The 10,000-nt window shown below is 37.2% G+C and overlaps 1 long non-coding RNA gene across 1 annotated transcript in view; it reads left to right on the top strand.

The window, feature by feature from the left end:
- Positions 1 to 10,000, top strand: part of LOC138852312 (uncharacterized) — an 83,632-nt gene that overhangs the window by 73,289 nt on the left and 343 nt on the right. The window contains exons 2-3 of the long non-coding RNA XR_011391641.1: positions 465 to 522; positions 8,423 to 10,000. The exon at positions 8,423 to 10,000 is cut by the window's right edge and continues 343 nt beyond it. This is a non-coding gene — a long non-coding RNA (uncharacterized lncRNA). The remainder of the gene's footprint in view (positions 1 to 464; positions 523 to 8,422) is intronic.

Raw genomic sequence — 10,000 nt, 5'->3', positions numbered from 1 at the left:
GCTCCATAAACATACTTACCTTCGTTCGTGTTATCAGGCTTCTAACTGTATTCCTATAGCATTCATTTTCACTTACCTATCTCCAAATATTATTCCTAATGCATATACGCCAAAGTTATATTCTTCATTCTCCTTCAGGGTATTTTTTCTTGGCTAACGTGTCAACTTTATGATGAAGAAGTAATCCAATGTGTGATGGAATCCATAACAATTGTACATTAATTCCTTTTTCCTGGATTTTTGAGTATGTGTACTTGGCTTTTCCAATGGCTTTTCCAATGACAACGGCTATTCCAATGGCTTTTCAGTGATGACACATAATCAGTAATAATTATGGAGTCAAGCTCTGTGTCGTAAGTTAGCTTTAGTGCCATTAGGATGGCAAACAATTCAGTTTGCAGTGTAGACGGCCAGTTGTTAATTCTTATGCCTAACTCAACAAAGTTTCTATCGTTCTTAACTAGGGAGGTGGCAACAAGAGAAGATCCAGCCCTGCCGGTAGACTCCTGCTTAGATCCATCAGTGAGTATTACTTTTGATAAAAATAACTACTAATTAGGCGAGGTATTTCTTTCTGGGCAGTTGCTTTTACAAGTGATTTATGAAAGGGATTACTTAGGAGGGGCTTGCAGGTATGTATGCTCTTATTGTCTACAGATACAGTTTGTGCATGTTATAAAACTTAATGTAATTGCTTGTTGTCACAACTCCTTTACATCTATAAGTGTATTTACTTCTAGACATTTAGTAAGATTCATAGTTAATCTCAATAATCCTATCACTGATACTAGAGACATCAAGCTCCTTCTTTATATTAAGAACCTTGGTAGATTTAGGACAGCCAATAAAAATTCTGAGGGCTTATTTTGCATTAACTCCAAGAGGTCGGAGAGAACTTTTCTAAGGTAATATCAACATGGTTGCAGCAAAATCAATTAAGGATCTAATACTGACTATGTGCTAGAAGAATTCACAGATGTCTTAAAAAGTCCAGACATTGATCCTTTGCGAAAAGGCGGCAGTAGAGCCTTGAAAAAATAAAAGAGCAGGAACGCTAACATCACATATCTAAAAAAAACAGTAATGGCACGTTAAATTACAAATTTTATGGATAAACCTGACCTGTGAAATCATGTCAACATGAATTATAAGCTTTTCCCACCTGCTGAATCATTATGACCAAATTTCTGAGGATTTGGGAAAAAAATGAAAAATGCAGAAGTGGCCTACATTGATTTTGCAAAGGCATTTGACAAATTTGATCATGGAATGACAGCATATAGAATAACATCATTACGTGTAAAATAAAAAGCAGGCAACTGGATTTGCAATATCTAAAGAGAAGGAAACAAAAGGGCAGTTAACAACACGAACTCCAGAATTAGCAATTTGAAAAGCCTGGTAACCCCTGGAGTGGCACCAGGGCCGTGCCCAGGGGTTACCAGGCTTTTCAAATTGCTAATATATATGTATATATATATATATGTGTATATATGTATATATATATATATATATATATGTATATATGTATATATATATATGTATTTTTTTTTTTTTATTATCACACTGGCCGATTCCCACCAAGGCAGGGTGGCCCGAAAAAGAAAAACTTTCACCATCATTCACTCCATCACTGTCTTGCCAGAAGGGTGCTTTACACTACAGTTTTTAAACTGCAACATTAACACCCCTCCTTCAGAGTGCAGGCACTGTACTTCCCATCTCCAGGACTCAAGTCCGGCCTGCCGGTTTCCCTGAATCCCTTCATAAATGTTACTTTGCTCACACTCCAACAGCACGTCAAGTATTAAAAACCATTTGTCTCCATTCACTCCTATCAAACACGCTCACGCATGCCTGCTGGAAGTCCAAGCCCCTCGCACACAAAACCTCCTTTACCCCCTCCCTCCAACCCTTCCTAGGCCGACCCCTACCCCGCCTTCCTTCCACTACAGACTGATACACTCTTGAAGTCATTCTGTATCGCTCCATTCTCTCTACATGCCCGAACCACCTCAACAACCCTTCCTCCGCCCTCTGGACAACAGTTTTGGTAATCCCGCACCTCCTCCTAACTTCCAAACTACGAATTCTCTGCATTATATTCACACCACACATTGCCCTCAGACACGACATCTCCACTGCCTCCAGCCTTCTCCTCGCTGCAACATTCATCACCCACGCTTCACACCCATATAAGAGCGTTGGTAAAACTATACTCTCATACATTCCCCTCTTTGCCTCCAAGGACAAAGTTCTTTGTCTCCACAGACTCCTAAGTGCACCACTCACTCTATATATATATATATATATATATATATATATATATATATATATATATATATATATATATATATATATATATATATATATATATATATATATACATATATATATATATATATATATATATATATATATATATATATATATATATATATATATATATATATATATATATATATATATATATATATATATATATATGCAATAAGATCACAGTAAACAGGTGATTTACAAAACAACCACTCTGAAAGAAGAGAGAAATTCCAAGCGCTTTCGTGATGTTACTGACATGCTTCATAGAAAGGTGATGTTACTGACATGCTTCATAGAAAGGTGATGTTACTGACATGCTTCATAGAAAGGTGATGTTACTGACATGCTTCATAGAAAGGTGATGTTACTGACATGCTTCATAGAAGCCTCTGGTTATGCAGAACATTTTGTGCAGCCTTAAAATAAATATATAACATCTTATAACTTAAAACTATTGCTGGATGTATTTATGGGAACAATTTGTTGGAAGTTTCAGTAAAACAATTCACTATAACGTTTGTGGAGGTTATTACAAATGTTGGTCAAACACAAATGAAAACATGTATCTAAATTTCAGTATTACTGCGCAGGACATAAACTGAAACCTGGAAGAATACATAGCATCTTGCTCAAAACTTGGAAATACTATACCTAAAATTTACTCAGATAATTCATAATAAAAATCACAACAAGAAGATATAATTGTTAAGTTTAACAGAGTGAGTGGTACTAGATATTATAGATTGTATTATATGTCTGTCTTATATTGTATGGAAGTTGAAGGATAGCTGAAACCAGAAGAACATTGACAGAATTGGATGAAAACAGCAGGTTTCAAGATTTATTTGACAAGAGCACATTAAGGTAAGGAGGTGCTTTTTAACGGTATCTCTGATATGGTTGGCAGATGGGGAATCTTTGGAATCTTATGACAGAGAATTCTAAATTTTAAGATCTTTTATGAGCACTGAGTTTTTACACAGGTTGAACTGGACACGGGGAATGTCAAAGAGAATTATGTGTCATGTCTATGAGCTATGCCGCTGTCCTGTATATATATATATATATATATATATATATATATATATATATATTATGCACAGTTGTATGAGTGAATATAATGTATATTAATATGCTTGAACTTATGAGTGGGGAGTATGTTGTCTGGCACTAGATTGGGTAATCGTCCGTACATTTGCTATATTATTAGTTTTAGGTGATATGCTGCAGTAGATACAGTTAAAAGCAGGGAAGCAGTGGACCCTACACAAGAACACTGTATAAACATTCGTGAGTTTAAACTTTTCAACCTGCTAACAGCAGATTTCGGAAACACTAATGAAACAAGTGCTAACACTTTCAAGAGGAAGCTGGATCTATACCTCAGCAGTAACATAAGGACATAAGAAAGAAGGAATACTGCAGCAGATCTACTGGCTCATGTGAGTCAGTTCCAAGTCTCCCACCAGCCCAAGCCAATGAACCAACCTAGTCAGGTCAGGTCACATTCACTTAAGGAAGGAGCACGGCATCTGACTTAGTAGCACAAGCTAGTCAGGTCCAGCTCACACCCACCCACACCCACTCATGTATTTATCTAGTCTATTTTTAAAACTACACAACGCTTTAGCTTCTATGACGATACGCGGGAGTTTCTTCCACTCATCCACAACTCTCTTACCAAACCAGTGCTTTCCTATATCATTCCTGAATCTGAATTTTTCCAACTTAAAGCTATTGCTGCGAGTCCTGTCTTGGCTTGATATTTTTAGCACACTATTTACATCCCCCTTTATTTATTACTGTTTTCCATTTATACACCTCAATCATATAACCCCTAATTCTACGCCTCTCTAGAGAGTGCAGGTTCAAGGCCCTCAGTCTATCCTCATAGGGAAGATTTCTGATACATGGGATCAACTTTGTCATCCTCCTTTGTACGTTTTCCAGTGCATTTATATCCATTCTGTAATACGGTGACCAAAACTGTACAGAATAATCTAAATGAGGCCTACCCAAAGATATATAGAATTGAAGAACAACCTGAGGTCTCCTATTATTTATGCTTCTTGATATAAAGCCAAGGATTGGGTTCGCTTTATTTTGAACACTTATGCACTGTTGTCATGGTTTCAGATTACTGCTAACCAGAACTGCCAAATCCTTTTCGCAAACAGTAATATTAAGATCTACATTATTTAGTTTATATGTGGCATGGCTATTTTTCTGTCCAATGTTTAAAACTTTGCTTTTGTCTATATTAAACTGCATCTGCCACTTCCCCGACCACTGCATCAGTCTATTTAAATCTTCCTGGAGTGCTCTAATGTCCTCGTCAAAATGAATTCGTTTGACTGTTTTGGTGTCATCTGCAAACTTGCTTATATCGCTATTGATTTCCTCATCTATGTCGTTTATGTAGATTGTGAGCAACAGGGGGCCCAACTCTGACCCCTGTGGAACACCGCTCGTTACGCTTCCCCACTCTGATTTCTCCCCATTTTTGCAAACTTTCTGCTTCCTATTTGTCAACCATGCCTCTATCCAGGAAAAAAATTCTCCTCCTATTCCAAGTGCCTTAATTTTCTTCACTAGTCTCTGATGTGAGACTCTATCAAAAGCCTTACTGAAGTCTATATACATAATATCATATTCGTTACCATGATCTACCTCCTCAAATACCTTTGTGAAAAAAGTTAATAAATTCGTAAGGCAAGAATACACTTTTGTAAAACCGTGATGAGATTTGTTGATAAGTTCATGCTTTTCAAGATGGCTATGAACTGCCTCGGCAATTATTGATTCCATAAATTTTCCCACTATGGAGGATAGGGTTATTGGTCTATAGTTCGAAGCTAAGAACCTGTCTCCTGCTTTGAAAATAGGTATCACATTTGCCATTTTCCACTTGTCTGGCACTATGTCAGCTTGTAGTGATATGTTGAAAAGATTAGCCAAAGGTTTGCTAAGCTCCTCTTTATATTCCTTTAGCACCCTTGTGCATCAGGGCCTGGGAATTTGTTAGGTTTTAATTTATCTATTTGTTAAAGGACCATGTCACTTGTGACCCTAATCGTGCATAGTTTACTATCGTCCTATTCTACATAATTTATTATTTCTGGATTATCGCTAGTATCTTCCTGAGTAAAAACTGAGAGGAAGTAAGTGTTTAAAATTCTACACATTTCCTTATCACTGTCGTGAGCTGATCCGAGTAACTTTTGAGTGGGCCTATCTTGCCCCTTATCTTACTTCTGTATACCTGAAAGAATCCATTTAGTCTTCGATTCTCTTGCAACTTTAACCTCATAATCTCTTTTTGCTTTTCTTATTATCTTTTTTATTTCTCTCTTTAACTGAACATACTGATTTCTTAACTGCCCCTCTCCTCTTTTGATTCGCCCATATGTGCCTCTCTTTTGACCAATGAGATGTTTTAATGTATTGTTCATGCATTTAGGATCATTTTTGTTTGAACTGATTTCCCTATTTGGAACATAAATTGTCTGAACAGCTAGAACTATGCTCTGGAAAATGTCTTATCGGCAACCATCACCATCTACCTGACCCACAGTCAGGTCATTCCTGTTCAGCCCACCCAAGTAATTTCTCAGTCCTATGAAATCAGCCAAGCGGAAGTCAGGGACAGAGACTTGATTGCCATTATTAGGGTAATTCCATGATATATTAATTAAAACTGAGTGATTTGTGATCACTTTCCCCAAGCTCATCATTAACCTCAAGATTATTAATTAGCGATTCCCTGCTGGCAAGAACCAAGTCAAGCAGGTTATTTCCTCCAGTTGGTTCTGTCACTTGACTCTAAATTTCCTGTCAAATTGCTCCAGTCAATATGTCTAAAGTTAAAATCTCCCATTAGCACAACGTTTTCGTATGTAGGTGCCTTACGAATTTCGTCCCATAGAAGTTTACTGCACTCTCTATCAAGGTTTTGGGGTCTGTAAATCACACCCAAGATTAGCTTTTCACGGCCCTCGAAAAGTTGTAACCAAACAGATTCAGTGGCTGACGCTTCTAATTTTGTATCTCGTCTAACAAAACAATTTAAATTATCTCTGACGTACATCGCTACTCCACCACCCTTACTGTTGACCTTATCAGTGTGGAATAATTTATAGCCTTGTATGTGGCATTCAGAAGCCATCTCTCTATTTTTCAGAATGAGCTGTTATAGATAGATATATAGGCCGGCAGCCGTTAATAGCAACAACCTAGTCGATCAAACAGTCTACACGGAAGTCTGGCCAATGGGCCTGGCAGCGGGAGTAAGAAAACTATCGAAACATGCCACAGGTAATTACAGGTAAATCTTCCCTATTAATTATCCACGCAGTTTATATATATATATATATATATATATATATATATATATATATATATATATATATATATATATATATATATATATAAATATATATATATATGTCGTGCCGAATATGTAAAACTGGTCAATTAGCAAGAACTCATATAAAATTAAGTCCTTTCTGAAATTTTCTCTTATACGTTTAAAGATATATTTTTTTCATTAATGTTGATGTAAAAATTTATAATTTTGCACCAAAAGAATCTTAGAAAACTTACCTAACCTTATTATAACAAGAACAATTTATTTTAGCCTAACCCAACTAAATATATTTTAAATTTGTTTACAGTAATTTAATACTAAACAAACACAATGAAATATATTTTTTTTCGTTAGGTTCAGAATGATTTTGGCGAAATTATTGCATACACAAATTTTCGCTTGTCCTATATGGCAAGATGATCGTTGCTATTTAAGCCAAGATCGCAAGTTCTGCCTATTCGGCACGACATATATATATATATATATATATATATATATATATATATATATATATATATATATATATATATATATATATATATATATATATATATATATATATATATATATATATATATATATAAAACAACACTGCACTAGCCAAGGATTCGAACCCATGTTGTGCTGACCCGCCATTGTGAGCCACAGCCACATGACGCCTAAACCTTAATTAGATTGCAAGCTCCCACACTACCGTATGTTCTCGGACCAAGAGTAACACACGTAGCTTGGATGGGTGCTTGGTTCTTGTAGGATTGGGTGGTCCTGTGGGTGTCATGCGGTTCTGGCTCACAATGACGGGCCAGTACAACATGGGTTCGAATCCTTGGCTAGCGCAGTGTTGTTATTGATCAATACCACTCGTCCGTGGTTACAATAATATACATACATATGTATATATATATATATATATATATATATATATATATATATATATATATATATATATATATATATATATATATATATATATAAGGAGGATGACAAAGTTGATCCCATGTATCAGAAACCTTCCCTATGAGGATAGACTAAGGGCCCTGAATCTGCACTCTCTAGAAAGACGTAGAATTAGGGGGGATATGATTGAGGTGTATAAATGGAAGACAGGAATAAATAAAGGGGATGTAAATAGTGTGCTGAAAATATCTAGCCTAGACAGGACTCGCAGCAATGGTTTTAAGTTGGAAAAATTCAGATTCAGGAAGGATATAGGAAAGTACTGGTTTGGTAATAGAGTTGTGGATGAGTGGAACAAACTCCCAAGTACCGTTATAGAGGCCAGAACGTTGTGTAGCTTTAAAAATAGGTTGGATAAATACATGAGTGGATGTGGGTGGGTGTGAGTTAGACCTGATAGCTTGTGCTACCAGGTCGGTTGCCGTGTTCCTCCCTTAAGTCAATGTGACCTGACCTGACTAGGTTGGGTGCATTGGCTTAAGCCGGTAGGAGACTTGGACCTGCCTCGCATGGGCCAGTAAGCCTTCTGCAGTGTTCCTTCGTTCTTATGTTCTTATGTTCTTATATATATATATATATATATATATATATATATATATATATATATATATATATATATATATATATATATATATATATATATATATATCATCGAATTAATTTACATTTTTTACTCATATGTCGCGTACCAGTAAGTAGAATTAGGGGCAGCAAGGCTGTAGCTTGACTTTCTTAGTAGATATGAATCTTGTCGGGTCTAATGTTATTTGTTCTTCCCAGGTACCCATGATGCCATGTACCACCACCACCACCACCTCCATCCCCACTCATACCCCTTCACCCCATTCCCCATCAGGAAGCCAGCAGACTACCACCCTCGTCAATTATTCACAGTATGGAGGTAACCATGTAGCTCAGAGGGTTGAGAGACCTTAACGAAGCCCGCTTCTCTGCCGATGATTCATTAGCCTACACACACACAAAAAAAAAAACTATTATTCATCCAAGCAGCGGCGAAAAAAAGCACACTCCAGCAAGGCTGCTATTCCAGGGACAATAAAAACAGTATTTACATACGAAAGGCTCTCGTGATTTTCACCGTGAGAGGGCCCTCTTGAAAAATTTGAATATTGGCACACATTACCCTCATATATCATAGTGGCAGCCTATACCTGGGCATAATTTTATGGGCCGTGACAGGGAGGGGGAGTATTGTCACCCCTTGGGGCATGGCAGCCGCTATCGGGGTATGCGTGGGGAGTGAGGCACAACATAGGGGTGGGTATGGGGTAACAGGGCAGTATGTTGGGGTGTATATATAACAACCGGTTATGGGAGTACGCCTCCAGTACAGTAAACAAGGGACGCCTCCAGTACAGTAAACAAAGGACGCCTCCAGTACAGTAAACAATGTTGCTACTAACATTATAAACAAGGAAAGCTTCTAACACTGTAAATACGGAACATCTAACAAGTTCCATCAGTCTAGTCATACGTTACCCATCTTGCTACAATCACCAAACATACGATAACTAGATCTGTGCACAAGAAATATTAAAGTCAGACGACGACTCTACAAATTTATATTTTTAATAACTAATATAGTTAACTATGTTATAATATAATTAACCAACTAAATTATAGTCAAATCAAATATAGTTATCTAATTATATTAGCTAGAACGGGCACTAAATGCACAGTTTTTCAACAAGCTAGTCTAAACTTAGTATTTACAAAGTAGATTCTAACTCCACACAGGTCTAAAAATTAGACCTGGCAGGACTATTTCAAGTCTATTGTTTGAAAGAGGCAAGACCAAGACCTAAGGATAACCCATCACAATTTCACTTTGGGATTGACATAGACAACACAGAAACAAGCTTATTACCAAGAAAATAAGGAATGCAAAAGAGTAAGCAGAAAACTTCAGTGGCAGACTTACTGGCAGACAGAAGCAAATTTCAGCGATAAGAAGAACGAGGGTATGAGAGAGTAACGCGTACAGACACTATCACATAAATAACAAACAGTCAGATAGACACGGTCAAACAAAGAGTCCGAACAGCTGGGTGTAAACCACATCGGCTTGAAAGAGCTTACCAACAGCTGAGTGGTGTGTTTACCCATCTTTCTGTACTCGCCTATTTGTGTTTGAAAAGGGCTGAGCTCCATCTCTCCTTCTCCTGCCTCTTAACCTTCAGCTGAGTAGTGCAGTTGATCCCAAATCCCCTGACTTGTGCCATGCTAACTCCTGGAGCCATGCAAGGAGTGTCTTCACTACCAGGTTCTCCTGGAGTCGTGCAAGGAGTGTCTTCACTACCAGGTTCTCCTGTAGCCATGTAAGGAGTGTCTTCACTA

This window comes from Cherax quadricarinatus, chromosome 6, assembly GCF_038502225.1.
Source record: "Cherax quadricarinatus isolate ZL_2023a chromosome 6, ASM3850222v1, whole genome shotgun sequence".
NCBI classification, from domain to species: Eukaryota; Metazoa; Arthropoda; class Malacostraca; order Decapoda; family Parastacidae; genus Cherax; species Cherax quadricarinatus.
Note: the sequence above shows the minus strand (reverse complement) of the source record. Positions and strands in the feature narration are given on the sequence as shown.